We start from the raw sequence: 18,656 nt of genomic DNA on the forward strand, positions 1-18,656 counted from the left end.
TTAATTATTAATAATTATTATATTTCCTCAAAAACTTCCACCCACTCTTCACGACCTTAGTGCTTGAATTTTCAAAAATGCTGAAGCACGTATTTTTTTATTTATGACCAAGAAACAAAATAGCAATGCCCTTAGTACTTGCTTCAAAATAATCTTAATAGCGCCATATTTTCAAAAAACCTTTCATCCTCTACTTCACCCCGTTTGGGGCCAAATACCTTACTAAATAGTGCCTAGAGTATAAGACAAAACACCCTCGCCAAATTTCAAGTTTCTATTCTTAGCATTTTGAGCTGTGTGATGCTGAGTCAGTGAATCAGTCAGACCCTATTTCACCCCCTTAGGGGTTGAATTTCCGAAAAAAGTGAAAAACTTATTGTTTAATTCTTGATCGAGAAGTCAAATCCAAATTTACAAAGTGTTAGCTTTAAAAACGCTTTCGTAATGAAATATTTCTTTAAACATTTCATCCTCTATTGCTTCCATTTAGGGATTGAATTTGCAAAAACACAATTTGTAATCAATGACTCAAATACCATTTTCATGGCTGTAGCTTTAAAAATGCTCTAGTAGTCCTTTAATAACGACTTAATTCCAAACAAACTTCCACCCACTGTTTCATCCCACAGGGGTTAAATTTTCAAAATTGTTGAAACACATATGTCTTTACTTCTGGCAGAGAAACCAAATACCAATTTTCGTAGGTCTAGCTTCAAAATTGCTTTAATAGCGACATTTTTCGATAAAACCTTTCACCATTATTTCATCGTCTTAGGGTGGAATTTCGAAAATTCCTTTTAAGATCAACACCCTCTCCAAATTACAAGTTTGTATCCTTAGCGATTTGGGCTGGACGATGATGAGTCGGTTGCCTGTTACACCGATGAGCCAAAACGTTACAACCATCTGTTTAACAGCGTGTTGGTCCACTTCTCAAACACAGTACGGGAGTGATTCTGCTTGGCATGGATTCTACAAGTCCTCGACGAGACTCCAGAAGTAAGAGGCACCAGATGTGTACTCTCACAGGTCATTAAATTCCCGCAAATTACGGGATGGTGGTTTGTGGTCATGCAGCTGGCGCCCCATATGTGTTCCAGTGGGTACACAGATCAGGGGCATTTGCTGGCTAAGACATCAATGTGAGTTGACTATCATGCTCGTCAAACCATTGCAGCACGATTCTTGCTTTGTGTCGCGGAGGGTTATCTTGCTGTAAGATGTCATCGTCATCAGAGAAGAGTTCAACCTTGAAGGTATGCAGGTGGTTCGCAATGATGTTCACATAGTGACTGCTGTTATGATGTCTCCGAGTACTATCATAGGTCTCATAGAAGCCCAACTCAATGTACCCCATAGCATAATTCTGCCCTCAACGGCCTGCATCTGTGGTGCGCTGCACGTTGCAAGCAGCCATTCCCATGGATGACTGCGTGTAAGGACTCAACCATTGACATGGTGTAACAAAAAATGCGATTCATTCGACAGGCGCCACTTTTCTATTGATCCGTGGTGAAAACTCAGTGATTCTGTGTCCACTGCAAACGTAGCTGACGATGTCGCTGGATCAACACAGGAACACGGAGGGATCGTGTTAAGTGGAGCTCCATATTGAACAATGGTCTCTGAACGGTGTGATCCGAAACATTTGTGACTGCACCAGCATTGTACTCTATCGACAGATTTGCCACAGACCACTGCCATTTTTATAACTGACGATGTAATTTATATTACTATCTGACAACAATGACGGAGTCATGGATTTTATGATTTTATGCCATTCATTTTACATCACCTAGTATGATATAAATGTTTTATGAACTTGATGGTGGTTCTTGGACTGAATCTGGCTGCTCAGTAAAGAATATTTGTTAACAGCTCTTGTCGGGAAAATATCACGTTTTTCCGCAGTGGCGAGTGTTGGGATCGTATGTATTTTGGCTACGATAATATGTGCACTATACTGTTCATAGTATCCTAACCGCAATCCTATTTTCTTATTCCTTGTTACACGTATTGGCACTGATATTACTTCTGTTGCTACCAGACCTGAGGCACATGGGCGAATTATTGATTTATTTCACCACATGTAACACAGCCTTTACATGCTCGACTCGGTTAAACAGACACTGAGCATGTAATGACACTCATGGAAGGCTGTACACTTATTTGTATACATTTGTTATGTATTGAGCCATGAAGTTCCGGGAATGCAACCAAACTATTTCTCCTCTTGTGGTATTTCGGCTGTGAGACATGTTCACACTAAACCACGCGTCGTACTGCACATGTGCTTTTATGTATATATTAATCGTTGTTCGTTTGGTGCGGTCTTCAGTCCTTAGACTGTTTTGACGCAGCTCTCCTTGCTACTGTAACTTGTGCAAGCCTCTTCAGTTCCAAATAACTACTGCAACCCCCATCATTTTGAATCTGCTTACTGTATTCATCTCTTGGTCTACCCCTACGATTTTTACCGCGACTTCCCTCCAGTACTAAACTGGTTATTCCTTGGTGTCTCAGAATGTGTCCTGTCAACCAACTCCTTCTTTTAGTCAAGTTGTGCCACAAATTTCTTGTCTCCACAATTCTGTTCAGTATCTCATCATTAGTTACATGATCTACCCATCTAATCTTCAGCATTCTTCTGTAGCACCACATTTCAAAAGATTCTGTTCTCTTCTAAACTAGTTGTCGTCTATGTTTCACAACCATACATAACTACATTCCAGAAAAATATCTTCAGAAAAAACTTCCTAACACTTAAGTCTGTGTTCGATGTTAACAAATTTCTTTTCTTCAGAAACGCTTTCCTTGCCATCGCCAGTCTACATTATATATCCTCTCTACTTCGGCCATCATCAGTTATTTTGCTGCCCAAATAGCAAGATTCATCCACTACTTTAAGTGTCTCATTTCCTAATCTACTTCCCTCAGCATCATCTGATTTAATTCTACCACATTCCATTAAACTTGTTTTGCTTTTCTTGATGTTTAACTTATATTCTAATTTCAAGACACTGTCCATTTTATTCGACTGCTCTTCCAATTTCTTTGCTGTCTCTGAAAAAATCAAAATGTCATCAGCAGACCTAAAAGTTTTTATTTCTTCTCCCTGAACTTTAAACCCTACTCCCAATTTTTCTTTGGTTTCCTTCACTGCTTCCTCAACGTACAGATTGAATAACATCGGGGACCGGCTACAATCTCGTATCACTCCCTTCCCAGCCGCCGGCCGGAGGGACTGAGCGGTTCTAGGCGCTTCAGTCTGGAACCGCGCGACCGCTACGGTTGCAGGTTCGAATCCTACCTCGGGCATGGATGTGTATGATGTCCTTAGGTTAGTTAGGTTTAAGTAGTTCTAAGTTCTAGGGGACTGATGATCTCACATGTTAAGTCCCATAGTGCTCAGAGCCATTTGAACCACTTGAACCTTCGCAGCCACTGCTTCCTTTTCACGTTCCTCACTTTTATGACTGTCGTCTGGTTTCTGCACAAATTGTAAATATCCTTTCGCTTCCTCTATTTTACCCGTGCTATCTTCAGAATTTCAAAGAGAGTATTCTAGTCAACTTTGTCAAAAGCTTTCTCTAAGTCTATAAATGCTATTAAAGTAGATTTGCCTTTTCTTAATCTATCTTCTAAGATAAATCGTAAGGTCATTACTGCCTCGCTTGTTCCTACATTTCTCTGGAATCCAAACTGATCTTCGCGTAGGTCAGCTTCCATTCTTCTGTAGATAATCCATGTTAGTATTTTTCAACCGTGACATATTAAGCTGATAGTTCGGCAACTTTCGCACCTGTCAGCAACTGCTTTCTTTGGAATTTGAGTTGTTATATTCTTCTTCAAGTTTGTGGCTATTTCGCCTGTCTTATACATCTTGCAGAATAGATGGAAGAGCTTTGTCATGGCTGGCTCTCTCAAGGCTGTCAGTATTTCTGACAGAATATCTTCTACTCCCTGGGCCTTGTTTCGACTTAGGTCTTTCAGTATTCTGTCAAACTCCTCACGCAGCAGCATATCTCGCTTCTCATCTTCATCTACGTCTGTCCTCTTCCATTTCCATAATATTGGCCGCAAGTACATATCCCTTTTACAGACCCTCCATATACTCCTTCCACCTCTCACCTTTCATCTTTCCCTTCTTTGATTAGGACTGGTTTTCCATCTCAGCTCTTGACATTCATAAAGCTGCTTCTCTTTACTCCAAAAGCCTCTTTAATTTTCCTGTAGGCGGTATCTATCTATCCCTTAGTGAAATATGCTTCTAAATCCTCACATTTGTCCTCTAGCCATTTGTGCTTAGCCATTCTGCATTTCCTGTCAATATTATATTTTAGACGTTCGTATTCCCCTTTGCCTGGTTCGTTTGCTACATTTCTATATTTTCTCCTTTCAACGAAATTTCAGTCTACAACGGAGTGTGCGCCGAATTGAACTTCTTGGCAGATTAACACCGTGTACAGGGACTGGACATAGGTGAGGATGGATCGGATAAGTCTTGTAGACGATGCTGAGAGGATGCAATTTAGATGTACGGTCTGTTAACAGGTTTGGTAATTTTTGGCTGGTGAGGTCAGGGGATGTTGGCCTATGCATCTTGGCACTTTGTTGCCGTGCAGCAACACGTCTTACGTGGCTAAATTTCTTGCGAAGCGGGCTAGAGCTGCGCGCTTCATTGAAAACGGTCAATGCCGCTACAGAGAAATCGGAATGGTTTCACCGAAACGTCCTGGAAGTGAAGAAATAACTTCTACAGCTGGCAAGCTGTGTTCACCTCTTGTGCTACAACAGCAGTTTTTACGCATGAGTTCGTTAGAAATGCTGTGTACTGCTTTTGCGGTAATTTCCGGTGACGACAAGGAGCAGAAATGTTCCACATGCCACTGCATAAGGTCTTAGGACTGAGGCAAAAGTAAACGTTTGTTGTGCTCGTCTTGTTATTGGTAATCAGTTATTACTCGGCCACGATATTATTGCACTTGCGTGCCCGTCATCGGAAACGTTACAGTAAATAAGTACAGTGACGGCTGAGGAGAAAAGCATTGCCCTCCGAAATATTTCAAGTCGGTCATGCACATACTATCAAATAGTTCAATGTGCCCTCTTGAAACATCACGATAAAAAAACGAATCACGATAAAAAACGAAGCGCTCTCACTTGCACTCACTTATATGATGGATTTAGTGAACTACAATATAGGGATGTAGACAGTGGATCAGTCCGCGGAGATTGCGTGGATAGACGAAGTGGCCCGACTGCTTGCAATAAGCATGGTCAACTATTACTTCCAATGTGGCCAACAGAGTGAAGAATGCGTTTTTATTGACTAATTTCTTGTTTACTAGTTATACATCGGAAACGATTCATTTCTGTGTAATAATTGTAATTAAAAAAGTGTAAGTGCAACCACGAAAAGGTTTGCTTTAAATCTCAATTAAAGGTATACCATATCAACTTCTGACATATGAAATGCATTTTCAGAAGAATTTCTCATACTTACATGTTTAAATCTTCTATTTCAGCCTGTCACTGATATAATGTAATGGAATGTGCTGCTGAAGAATGAAGTCGTCCTCTCTTCACGCCGTGCATTTGAGCAATGAATAATGCTGTGCGTACATTGTTATTGCTAATTTGCAATTCGCTTTAATTAATTGTATCACGCACCATACCATTTTATGAACACCTCACTTTTTAAAGACCTTTTATCCAACTGACGATAATCTTAACAAGTCAAAAACAGCTCATCGTGCATTTTGAATTAATGATTGAAAGAAAATTGGCGGTTTTTTTCCTATTTTAAATTCGTATGTTTTATATTACACTCACACAGTTCGTGGTGCTTTAAATAGCGATTGAGAAAAACTGCCGTTTTTTTTCCTTTTGCGTTAAATTCTTATGTTTTGTATTACACTCACGTTTCTGAACATACTTGCATGTTCGAAACAACAGCCACTGTTGACGACCCACATCTGTGCGAAATACTTGGTAATTAATTCGCTGACTGTGAATTCATTGCCGTCTGCTATTTTAGGCGTAGATATACTACCAAACAGTGTCATATGAAAATTTGTGCAAGACCAGGACTCGAAACCGGATTTCCCACTTACAGCGAGCAGTCGCCTTAACCACTTCGGCTATCCGTGCATGGTCCCCAGACCGATCCAAACTCCCATTGTCACACTGTTTACATTGTTGTGTGATGAATTTGTACATCCTTATATAATGAATTTAGTGAACTATGATGTAGGGATGTAGATGATGAGTCAGTCCGCGGAGACTGCGTGGATAGACGAAGTGGCTAAGTCGACTGCTCTCAATAAACATGAAATCCGGGGTGGGGCCCCGATCTGGCACAAATTTTCATTTGTCAATGTTTGATAGTAGATCTATACCCAATACAAGGGTCACTGCAAAACTCATGACAACTAGTCTTTATCTTGAAAATGGTAACGAATTAAAAAATTCTGAAATTTGCAAATGGAAAGTTGATGATAGTGAAGTCATATACTCCTAGGAGCGGAGGGGACGATGCGGGAGACCCTCACCGCTGACTGGGCAAGGTCCTAGCGGAAGTGATGTGCCATTGGCTTCCTCCGACCATAATGGGGATGAATGATGATGATAACACAACACCCAGTCATCTCGAGGCAGGGAAAATCCCTGACCCCGCCGGGACTCGAACCCAGGACCTTGTGTGTAGGAAGCGAGAACGCTACCGCAAGACCATGAGCTGTAGGCAGTGGAAGGGTAGTTCATATGTAAACATTACATGCAGGGAGATGGATTAAGACACACACCGCCATAAAGATATAGCACGAGAAAAAAGACAAAACAAATGTTGTCATTTCAAACGTGTTTTATTGTCGGTTGCAACAGTACACAATACTACAGGGCAAGAGCACAGACCTGTGACATCTTAGCGTCCCTCAAAACAGTCTCTCAACGAATCCATCACACAGTGCCAACATTGTGGAAAATGTGGAATACCTGTGGTCTCACCGTGAGTGAATCGTCATATCCGACACATCACTGCTGTAGCGGTGTCTTCACATGTTCGAACGCGTGTTCCACACAGTGGCTCTTTCAGTTTTGGCATGAGGCCATAATCGCAAGTCCAGAGAATATGGTGGATACTCCATTAGTTCCCATCCCGATCGCATGAGCAGATTCCACACACATGCTGTCATATGGGCTCTTGCGTTGTCCTGAAGGATTAATGCATCATGTAGACATTTAGCACATTTCTTCTGAATAGCCTGTCATAGGTTGCAGGAAAGTGCGACGGGCGACGGTAGTACATTTCGTTAACAGTATGTCCATGTGGGACAAAATGGCACAAACTCACTCCTCTAATATCATAGGCTATGATAACCATTAAGTTAACAGATAGGGATTGTGACGAAATTTCTGTCTGCGTGGTGAACCTGGTGATGTCAATCTGCAGGCTGGCATTTCAGTTCTGGCTCATAGGCGCTGGCCCAAAATTAGTTGATGGCGACGATTCTTGAAAGTATATTGTCTCCCTCTCCCCTGTAAGATGCTAGATGCACATGAAAAGTTTCTGAGTGTGTCCACTTTACCGCTTCACTTGGTGCAAGAGACAGAAACCTTATGCATGTGTAGAGTCCGAACAGAATAGCATGGCTGGTAGATGCGCAAACTGTACAGCACACGTGGGGAGAGTGGTAGTGGTGGGGGATGTGGTAAGGCGCTGCAGGGGAAATGTCGAGCGCTGGAGGGGAAGTGACATTCTAAATTGAAGCTCATATTTATTGGGAATATTAAGAGGAGCCATTCCACGCCCACACTCGTCCGGTGACCATTCAAAAAGATCTGTCACCACTGCTTTTGTTAGTATCTAAAAAGAATTTCGCTGAAAATGTAGCGATTTATTTTCTCTTGGCCTGTTAACCATTTAACTTCCAGAGAAGCGTCGTGAGTGATGAATTTTGAGTAAAACCTACACTAGTTGCCATTAAAATTTGCTTCTTTTGCCAAAACACATTGAAGGTTACACAATCTCACCTCATTAACATGCTGTGCAGACACAACTACGATAGAATTCTGAAACAGTGGTTTATTAAGTGAGGAACTGAGGAAAAGTAAGGTCAGTAGCTTATGAAAAAGCACATCCTTAGTACAAAAGGAATATCACAATAACTATGACCATTAACGAAATGATGGATACATCATCATGAACCTAAGATATAAAGCTGTAAGTAAAGCAAAAATGAAAATTTTTTACCGAATAATTTCTGTAAACTCGTTTGAGAAAGACTACAAGAGGTGCACCTCGATTCTGTCATCGCCGACCAGCCGAAGGGTGGCAAACACTGTCAGCCTCCCTTTCTGAACAAAGGAATGAACTCGCCCATCGCTTTGGAAGAAAATTGGTTACTGCACATGGGCCACCGTAGCGTGCGTGGACTCCAGGTCGTCGCTTAAAGTCATGTAGATTGTTGTTTTCATAATATCAGTATGGCGCCGTAATTCGTACAGTATCCATCTTCTGTCGATCTTCAAGCATTGATCGATATGGGTACGAGCGCAGTCTGTACCATCACTGACAGGCCGCACAGCTCGGCGCATATTGGCCGTTGCAACTCTGCCATGCCTGAATGAATCTACGCACCGAACAACCATTTGGTACGGTAGAGCAGCATTTCCTGCCGCTTCCACAAGCTCCTCATGGCATTATCGCACGTAAGAGGGCTGTTCAAGTAGGCTAACACCTATCCTGAATGGCTGCTCAATTCACACTGTAGTTGCCTTTCACGCTTCGTTCTCCTGGAAAGGACTGCCATCTAGCGTCACGCCACGTTACTGTGGATTCTCGGGGAGACTCCTCATGCCATAGAAAGAGCATAGTTTATGTTCTATAGCAACTGATAGTAAAACACGTTTGTAACGACAAACTTCTTTTTGTCTTTTTACTCGTGCTACATCTTTTTGGCGGTTTGTGTGTTCATCCAAATCTCTCTACATGTAATGTATAGATATTAACTAACCTTCCATTTGCTTATTTCAGAATTTTTTAACTCATTACCATTTTCGAGAAAGAAAATAGTTACTATGGTTTCTGCAGTGACAGCCGAAGATGCCAAAGACGTCGCAGTTAGCGAATTAATTTCGAAGTTTCTAGACATTAAAGACATTCCTTGTGGCAACTGCCACTAAATTAGTTTTGAAACCACACAAAATACGCAGTAAAAGAAATTACTCTTTCCTGAATAAGGATCGCAATGCTTCCAACTGGTAGAACTCATTCTACACGTTGTTTGGAACAACTCTACTCAATAATTTAGATATAACATGATGACGGCTTTGTAGTAAATTAACTGCAATTATAAACAAATGAAAGTATAGTAAGCTATCCCTAATTTTTTCGTGGTGCTCCTACAGGAGCAACGTGACTTGGTAAGTATAGAAGTTTCCTTCCGCATAATAACATCATCCTAAAACAAGGAGAATAATGTGCAGAAAACCTTTTTGCGAATCGGGTAAGCTAACAGGAAAGGAAGTTCACACGGTATCTTCTCGTTGGAGTAAAGATCATTACAGGCAGAACAGTTGCTCAGTTGGAGGAAGGTGGGTAAAGGCATCGAAAGTGAGCTATTTAAAGAACCACCAGGTATTTACCTGAAATTATTTTGGAGAAGTACAGAAAACTTAAAGAAGAATCTGGCGACGGAGATTTGAATCACTTTCTTTTAGGATGCTAAGCTAATATCTTAATAGCTGCGTCACCTCACTCGGGAGTGTTTTCAAATTTAAACTGTTAGTGTGATGTGCACTGAGATGACGAAAGTCATGGGATACCTCCTAATATCGTGTCGGACCATCTTTTGACTTATGTAATGGAACGACTCGGCGTGGCATGGACTCAACACCTCGTTGAAAGTGCCCTGCAGAAATATTGAGCCATGCTGCCTCTATTGCCGTCCACAATTTCGAAAGTTTGCCGGTGCAGGATTTTGTGCAGGAACAGACCTCTCGATTATGACCCATAAATGTTCGATGTGATTCATGTCGGGCTATCTGGATGGCCAAATCATTCCTTCGAATTGTCCAGAATGTTTTTTATACCAATCGCGAGCAATTGTTGCCCGGTGAATTGAAGCATGGTTGTCGACTAAAAGTCCATCGTAGTTCGGGAACGTGAAGTCCATGAATGGCTGCAAGTGGTCTCCAAATATCCGAATACAACCATTTCCAAGTCAGTGATCGGTTCAGTTGGAGCAGAGAACCCTGTCCATTCCATATAAACACAGCCCACACCATTATGGGGTCACCACGAGCTTGTATGCACAGTGCCTTGTTGACAACTCGGATCCGTGGTTTCGTGGGGTCTGCACTACACTCGAACCCTAGTATCAGCTCTTACCAATTGAAATCTGAACTTACCTAACAGGCTAAGGTCTTCCAATCATCTAGGGTCCAAACTGATATGGTCACGAGCACAGGAGAGCCGCTGCAGGCGATGTTGTGCTGTTAGTTGCTGTCTCAGCCCATTAACGCCAAATTTCGCCAAAGTGTCCTAAGAGATACGTTTCGTTGTACGTCTCACGTTGATGTCTCCGGTTATTTCATGCAGTGTCAGTTGTCAGTTAGCACTGACAAGTCTACGCAAACGCAGCTGCTCTCCGTCGTTAAGTGAAGGCCGTCGTCCACTGCGTTGTCGGTGATGAGAGGTAAAGCCTAAAAATTAGTATTCTTGGCTCGCTCCTGACATTGTGGATCTGGGAATACTGAATTCCGTAACGATTTCCGAAATGGAATGTCTCATGCGTCCAGCTCCAACTACCATTCCGCGTTCAAAGTCTGTTAATTCTCGTCGTGTGGTCATAATTACGTCGGAAACCTTTTTACATGAATGACCTGAGTGCAAATAACGGCTCCGTCAATGCACTGTCCTTTTGCTCCTTGTCTTCGCGATATTATCGCCATCAGTATATGGACGTATCGCTATCCCATGACTTTTGTCACCTCTACATCTTCATCTACATCTACATCCATACTCCACAAGCCACCTGAAGGTGTGGGGCGGAGGGTACCTTGAGTACCTCTATCGGTTATCCCCTCTATTCTAGTGTCGTATTGTTCGTGGAAAGAAAGATTGTCGGTATGCCTCTGCGTGGGCTCTAATCTCTCTGATTTTATCCTCATGGTCTCTTCGCGAGATATACGTGGGAGGAATCAACATACTGCTTGGTGAAGGTATCTTCTCGAAACTTCAACAAAAGCCCGTACCGAGCTACTGAGCGTCTCTCTTGCAGAGTCTTCCACTGGATTTTATCTATCATCTCCGTAACGCTTTCGCGATTACTAAATGATCCTGTAACGAAGCGCGCTGCTCTCCGTTGGAGCTTCTCTATCTCTTCTATCAACCCTATCTGGTACGGATCCCACACCAGTGAGCAGTATTCAAGCAGTGGGCGAACAAGTCTACGAGTACTGTAACCCACGTCCTTTGTTTTCGGACTGCATTTCCTTAGGATTTTTCCTATGAATCTGAGTCTGGCATCTGCTTTACCGACGATTAATTTTATATGGTCATTCCATTTTAAATCACTCCTAATGCCTACTCCCAGGAAATAACTACTTCCAGTTGCTGACCTGCTAATTGTAGCTAAATGATAAAGGATCTTTCTTTCTATGTATTCGCAGCACATTACACTTGTCTACATGGAGATTCAGTTGCCATTTCCTGCACCATGCGTCAATTCGTTGCAGATCTTCCTGCATTTCAGTTCAGTTTTCCATTGTTACAACCTCTCGATATACTACGGTATCAACCGCAAAAAGCCTCCGTGAACTTCCGATGTTATCCACAAGGTCATATATACAGGGTGTCCCAACTATCTTGTCCACCCAAAATATCTCTGGAACAATAAAAGCTATTGGAAAACGACTTTCACCGGTATCAATGTAGGGCTGGGGCCCATGAATGTACATATTCGGAAACATTCTAAAACGAAAGCATATGTGTTTTTAACACAAACTTATGTTTTTTTAAATGGACCTCCTATATTTTTTCTTCAGCAATCAATAGCATGACAAAGCACATACACAATGGCGTTCCCATTACATCCCGAGATATTGAGACGCGAAGTTGACGCTTGAAACACCCGACATGCGCTGCTAGCGCACGTCCTGAGGCTCAGGCGTGAACCCCATGCTGCCCGTAATCACGATGTGATTGACATGTGTAATCACACCTCCATACTTATCAAGAGGACCGAAACGAGTAATACGGTCGTCGCGATTACGGGCAGCATGGGGTTCACGCCTGAGCCTCAGGACGTGCGCTAGCAGCACATGTCGGGTGTTTCAAGCGTCAACTTCGCGTCTCAATATCTCGGGATGTAATGGGAATATTGCGATGCAATCAACGCCATTGTGTATGTGCTTTGTCATACTATGGATTGCTGAAGAAAAAAATACAGGAGGTCTATTTAAAAAAACATAAGTTTGTGTTAAATAACACATATGCTTTCGTTTTAGAATGTTTCCAAATATATACATTCATGGGCCCCAGCCCTACATTGATACCGGTGAAAGTCGTTTTCCAATAGCTGTTATTGTTCCAGAGATATTTTGGGTGGACAAGATAGCTGGGACACCCTGTATATGAATAGCAACGGTCCTACGACAGTTCCCTGTGGCACACCTGAAATCACTCTTACTTCGGAAGACTTCTCTCCATTGAGAACGAGACCTCACTGCACATGGTTACTTTTCATTGGCGTAAAGGTCATTACAGACGGAATAATTGCTCGGTTGGAGGAAGATGGGTAAAAGCATCCACAGTGAACTATTTAAAAATAACTTTGCTTTAGGGTGCTAGGCCAGTACCTGAATGGCTGCGTCAGCCCAGTCAGGAGTGTTATAGAATTTAAACTGTTGGTGTGACGTATTTCGGAGGCGGAAATGAAACAACAGTTCGAGTAATGTGGGTGTGGGAAACAGCCTGGAAGTCACGCGCTGGCTGGCAGATGCCCGAGACGAAGTGTCAGTAATTCGGCGAGGGAATTCGATCGAGGTCTGACTCACTCTCCTGTCGTGCAAGCTGGCGCTATGTTCGTGACGCTCCAAGGCGGTTAGCTTTTGTTAACGGGTGTTACACAACGGATTCTGAGAATGCAGGTCGAATCGCATCGCATGTTTAGCAAAGACCATATAAAAATAGTGTGTTACACCAGAGAGGAACACACAACCAGCGGAACTCTAAGCTGTACGTAGTTAAGAATATTGATGATGTTCTGAAGTTCACGACGAATTGATAAGATAATGTAATCACGATATCGCTGTAGTTACGGAACGAAACCTAGATAAGGATGGCGTAAGAAACGTTACGTGTCGAAAAGCACGTAGATAGGACCAGAGGCTAACGATCCTTTTTTCTCAAACAAAGTTTTTTTTTCCTTGCCTATAACTGCTTGTTAGACTGTGTGATGCTGTGTTACGAACTTCAACAGTCTTTAGTTAACGGCCATTCTTTGTCCTGATATACATCGGAGCCTCGTTTCTGATTAGTATTCAACCAATATGTGCTTGCAGGCCTTTGAAACGAAATTTGAGTGTTGAAACAACTTACGGGAATTCAGCCAGGTAATATTTATAGCGACCGCCGATATTTCGGCGGTAGTACACCTCGCCATTTTCAAGACACAAACTGCAACCGAAAGGCGATGTACACGCAAAATTAAAACCTCGTTTCTTGGAGTAATTCAGGAGAGATAACACACACACACACACACACACACACACACACACACACACACACACTCACACTGAACACTAGTGCCACCAAAGATGACCAAAGTCAGAGGTATCGATAGTGAAAGACTACAAACTAGCAGGTAGGGTAACATTGACTCTGCTTACAAGGTTGCTAGCTAATTTAATCTCAACAGTCTCCTTAATAACACTGTACCAATAGCTGGACGTGCAATATCTCGGTATTAGTATATAACATAGGGTGACCAGTATCCAAACAATGTTTGGCAACAGCAGATCTACTTGGCTGCTATAATCGTGCGTGCGTTTATGCCCTAGTACATTGGTCCTCCACGGTCCTGTTTAAGGAAGACTTCGAGGAACGGGCATTGAAGTCAGCGCCTTTGAAACCCGCCTGTTTCTTCAGATATGTTGATGATACTTTTATTGTTTGGCCTCATGATAGGGAGAATTTGAATGCCTTTTTAGAACATCTGAACTCGATCCACCCGGACATTCATTTTACGATGGAGGTGGAAGAGGATGGCTGCCTTCCCTTTCTTGACGTTTTGGTTAGGAGGAAGGTTGATGGATCATTGGGACATGCACTTTACAGGAAACGTACTCACACCGACGTGAATTTACAGGCTAATAGTTGTCACCATCCGGCTCAGCCTGGAGGGGTACTTCGTAAATTGGTACACAGGGGACATGCCATTCCCGACACCGAGACTTTGCCAGCTGAGCTGTCCCATCTACGTTTCGTCATAATGGTTGTAGTGAAAGACAGATTGAAAGTGCGTTGCGCTATCGACCAACTGTGCATCGGATGATTCATGAAAATACTGAGTCGACACCTAAGTCTACTGGCTTTTTGCGTTAGGTAGAAAGCACTTCCGACGAGACCGATCGTATTTTATGGAAATAAGATGTGAAATATGTTTTCCGACCTCCATCTAAAATTAGAGTACTTTCGGGTTCTGTTAAGGATGATCTTGGTTTGCCTAAGAGGGGTATATATCGCATTCCTTGTAGCTGTGGCATGGCATATATTGGTCAGACTATCAGGACCGTGGACGGTACACACGATTATAGCAGGCAAGTAGATCTGCTATTGCCATATATTGTTTGGATACTGATCACCGTATGTTATATAACAATACCACATACGTCCAGCTACTGGGACAGTGTTATTAAGGAGGCTATTGAGATTAAATTAGCGAGCAACCTTGTAAACAGGGATGGAGGTTTTTGTTTAAACTCTGCTTGGAATCCTGCTCTCTCCCTTTTCAAAAAACAGAGGGACAGACCCAATGTTACCTCACTTGCTAGTTCGTAGCCTTTCACTATCGATACCTCTGACTTGGGTCATCTTTGGTGGCACTAGTGTTCAGTGTGTGTGTGTGTGTGTGTGTGTGTGTGTGAGGTTGCCACGCAGCGGGCCCGGGTTAGGTTTCCGGCCGCATCGGAGATTTTCTATGATTGGGGACTGCGTGTTCTGTTGTTCTCATCAACATCGACACACAAGTCGCCCAGTGTGGCGTCAACTGAAAAGACTTGCAACTCGGCGGCCGGAGTTCTCCAAGTGGGGGACTCCCGACCATCCAAGAACCGAGGTTTTAGATTTGCGTATACATCGCCTTTACGTTGCAGTTTGTGCCGTGAAAATGGCTGGGTGTACTCCCGCCGAAATATCGGCGGTCGCTGTAAATATTACCTGGCTGAATTCCCGTAAGTTGCTTTAAAATTTTATACGCCAGGAGAAACTCAGGAAATTTAAGTGTTTAATGTGATGCTGTTTTCTCTAAAATTGACATGGTGAGACTGTGACTGTCTGAAAATACAGTTTAATTTGTATGAAAAAGTAAAAACATAAATCCCCACAAGGATATTTTACCAACATCACACGTACGGCGTAAGTCAAACGTGAATTTAAATGCGAGCAGCCGTCTAACAATGAACCATTCGCTTCGAAACTGGTAACGGCGCTATTTGTACTTAATAAGCAGCATCGTTAACAGTGGCTCGTTGCTGTTTTTAGTTTTTTGTAAGACTTAAAGAATATTATAAAATGGAGTAATGGAGCGTTTTGACATACGGTTTCCGGTAGAGGTAACTTCAAAACAAAGAAATTATTGGTATTACCCGTGGCGCAACTATGGTATGGCGAGAGGGGACACGTATCCAGGGCAAAAGGGGAGAGGGAGGGTCAGGTAGGTTGGTGTATAATAAGAACAGGAAGAAAAAGAAGAAGCGAAAGGATCTGAGGGAACTAAAATGGGAAAGGGCTCAGGCGCAGGAAAGGAAATCGTAAGGGAATTCTCATCGACCTCTGTTGAGCGACAATTGCCGACCAGTGTGGCCGAGCGGTTCTGGGCGCTAAAGTCTGGAACAGCGCGACCGCTACGGTCGCAGGTTCGAATCCTGCCTCGGGTATGAATGTGTGTGATGTCCTTAGGTTAGTTAGGTTTACGTAGTTCTAAGTTCTAGGGGACTGATGACCTCAGATGTTAAGTCCCATAGTGCTCAGAGCCATTTGAACCATTTTGAGCGACAATTCCATAAGGCCATTCTCTCCTTGGCACAGAGTAGCGTGTATCGTTTTGTCGGCTTCTAGATAGAACCCCTCAAATGTGCCAACGACAAAAAAAGTGTTAGGAATATATCTTACGCGTTTAATTTTGTTTGTTGCGGCTTTGCAGTGATCGACAGTCGAACAATGAGAAAGATACCGCGTTATTGTTGGATTTTATGCTGCTTTGCACTGTGCGTTTCCATGTTTTGAGCTGAATTATACAAAAAAGTAATTATCGAAATGTGTACAGTTACTAAATTGTAATGTATACAATGCCTGATAAAATAAGTGACGCACCCAGAAGCCATGGTCGAATGTCAATGAAATTCCATACACTTACACACCATCGGAAGGAACGTAAACGATTAGAGATGAAATTCTCCGTAACAGGTAGAACGGCCGTCAGAGTGCATAAGTGTTTTTCGTGGTTAATGTTGTTACCATCCCTGGTAGGGTATATAAGGGGCGCGAACAGCGTTAGATGTTGAGTGATCACTGTCAAGGGCACGAAGATGTTGCTTACTCGCTTCAGAGAGCGTTATCAGCACCTCACGGAGTTTGAAACGGGCCTCATTGTGGGTCTCCATTTAGTCGGCTGGTTGAATTGTGCAACGGCCAGTTTTGTGGGGCTTTCGATTGTGACAGCTGTGACCGACTGGTCAGCGCGTCTGATTGCCACGCAGCGGGCCCGGGTTAGGTTTCCGGCCGTATCGTAGATTTTCTATGATTGGGGACTGCGTGTTCTGTTGTTCTCATCACCATCGACACACAAGTCGCCCAGTGTGGCGTCAACTGAAAAGACTTGCAACTCGGCGGCCGGAGTTCTCCAAGTGGGGGACTCCCGGCCATCAATGCAATACGATCATTTCATTAGGGACCCGATTTTGGACTGCATAGGAAGTTGACACTAGCCATACTCGTCTTCAAGGTTCCAGTCGATCACGTCTGATCATCACAAGGGAAGATCGCCGTATGGAGCACCAAGCCCATCGTAACCAATTGCCATCTGCACGATCCAAGAAAAAGCAACAGATTCCCTGCAAAAATCTATGTCATTCCGCACAGTGGTCAGAGCAATCAGCAAACAGGACTAAGGGATTGCCGTCCTGCCCTTAACGCCGCAACACATATGGCTGCGCTTCGACAGGTCCCTGACAGGGAAGCATGAACTTGAACTACTGATGAATGCTGTCGCATTGTGTTCAACGATGAATCGAGGCTTTCGTCTACTCTGGACGACCGTCTGTGAGTATGTTGGCACCTGGGAACAAATTCCTTTCTTTTAGTGTTTTGGAGAGACACAACGCTGTTACTCGTGGCGCCATCGCGTCGGGAAACATCGGGTATGACTCCAGGTCACGGTTACTAATGTTTGAGGGAACTGATGCCACAACGGTACATCACGGGCATCCCGCGTCCTCAGGTGTTACCTTTCTGACGACCGTATCGTGGTGCCATTTTCCAACAGGACAGCGCTCGTCCACAAATGGCACGTGTCTATGAGCATTTTGCGTGATGTTGAGATACTCCCACGGCCAGCAAGCTCCAGTTCAATTGTCGAGGATATCAAGGACCAGTTACAACAGCTGTTGGCCAGCTTGCCTCAGGAGAGCATACAACGAATTTAAGACACCGTTCCCATCCGAATTAGCGCATGCATCCACGTCAGAGAGGGGGGTACCGTCGTATTGATAAGTGGGTTCACACTGACAGATTAATTCGACTCGATGTTGCAGTGAATGAAATACGCTACTGGACATTAAAATTGCTACACCACGATGACGTGCTATGGACGCGAAATTTAACCGTCAGGAAGAAGATGCTGTGATATGCAAATGATTAGCTTTTCAGAGCATTCACACAAGGTTGGCGCCGGTGGCGACACCTATAATGTGCTGACATGAGGAAAGTTTCCAACCGATTTCTCATACACAAACAGCAGGTGACCGGCGATACCTGGTGAAACGTTGTTGTGATGCCCCGTGTAAGGAGGAGAAATGCGTACCATCTCGTTTCCGACTTTGATAAAGGTCGGATCGTAGCCTATCGCGATTGCGGGTTATCGTATCGCGACATTGCTGCTCGCGTTGGTCGTGATCCAATGACTGTTAGCAGAATATGGAATCGATGGCTTCAGGAGGGTAATATGGAACGCCGTGCTGGATCCCAACGGCCTCGTATCACTAGCAGTCGAGATGACAGGCATCTTATCCGCATGGCTGTAACGGATCGTGCAGCCACGTCTCGATCCCTGAGTCAACAGATGGGGACGTTTCCAAGACAATAACCTTCTGCACGAACAGTTCGACGACGTTTGCAGCAGCATGGACTATCAACTCGGAGACCATGGCTG

This window comes from Schistocerca serialis, chromosome 1, assembly GCF_023864345.2.
Source record: "Schistocerca serialis cubense isolate TAMUIC-IGC-003099 chromosome 1, iqSchSeri2.2, whole genome shotgun sequence".
In the NCBI taxonomy this organism is placed as follows: domain Eukaryota; kingdom Metazoa; phylum Arthropoda; class Insecta; order Orthoptera; family Acrididae; genus Schistocerca; species Schistocerca serialis.